This window comes from Desmodus rotundus, chromosome 8 (genome assembly GCF_022682495.2).
Source record: "Desmodus rotundus isolate HL8 chromosome 8, HLdesRot8A.1, whole genome shotgun sequence".
In the NCBI taxonomy this organism is placed as follows: domain Eukaryota; kingdom Metazoa; phylum Chordata; class Mammalia; order Chiroptera; family Phyllostomidae; genus Desmodus; species Desmodus rotundus.
In genome coordinates, this window is record NC_071394.1 from 15,705,216 (window position 1) to 15,706,150 (window position 935).

The window sequence follows — 935 nt, forward strand, 5'->3', positions numbered from 1 at the left end:
GCTTGTGCCCAGAGTTGACCTCCTAAACAAATACTTCTACACATTGTTCCAAATTTTCAATAAACTGCCCCATGGCTACCCCAAGTGTACCAGTTCCTAGAACACCAGTGAAATCAAACACAATACCAGTTAGGGCCACTTGAAGGGAAGAGTGTGGCTTATACTTATCCATTGTATTTAATATTTCCTACCAATGCATAATCTACTTTAGTCATGTGACTCAAAGTGCACTCCAAGCAATAGTAATCCTAAGAGAGGCACCATGAAAAAATAATGTTCTGGGTGGAAACCCCTGTATTCTGCAGACTGGTTTGACATGATGCCCCCCACTGATGTCCCATTGAACCCACTTAGGAAATGCTAAAGGAGGCAAAGACAAACCAGATATATTGTCCACCTTCAAAGGAGCTTTTCCCTGGAGTGGAGCATAGAGAAAGATGCACAGCACACAACAAAGGTGCTGCCCTGTGCTTCCTGAGGACGTTTAGGTAAACGATAGACCCATATACTGCAGTGGTCCCATAAGACGATTGCCTTTTTTCAATTTAACCCTTACTGTATTTTAAAAAATATGGAATGCTTCACAAATTTGAGTGTCCTCCTTGTGCAGGGGCCATGCTAATCTTCTCCATGTCGTTCCAATTTCAGTAGACGTGCTGCTGAAGCAAGCGCTGGGATGATTTCTGTCACCTAGGAACATCCCAGCACAATTCCTTACTGATTCATGCCAACCCCAGGCTATCATTTCATCAGCCTAGTGGCACACACCTGGGCCCAGGTGAGCTCCCCACAGAAGCTCCCCTTTCTAAAACGATGTAGTGACTGGACCCATCCACGTGGTTTCCATTCTGACTGCAAGATGCCCTTCAGCAATAATCATTAAGAAACGTGGAAGAAAAAAAGAGTTTGTTACTTACAGGCCCCGGAGTATACAG

General features: G+C 44.4%; 1 non-coding gene across 1 annotated transcript; it reads right to left on the reverse strand.

The window, feature by feature from the left end:
* Positions 1-565: 565 nt before the first annotated feature.
* Positions 566-672, reverse strand: LOC112315795 (U6 spliceosomal RNA). The gene has a single exon (XR_002975935.2). It is a non-coding gene; the product is annotated as a U6 spliceosomal RNA (small nuclear RNA).
* Positions 673-935: the final 263 nt, after the last annotated feature.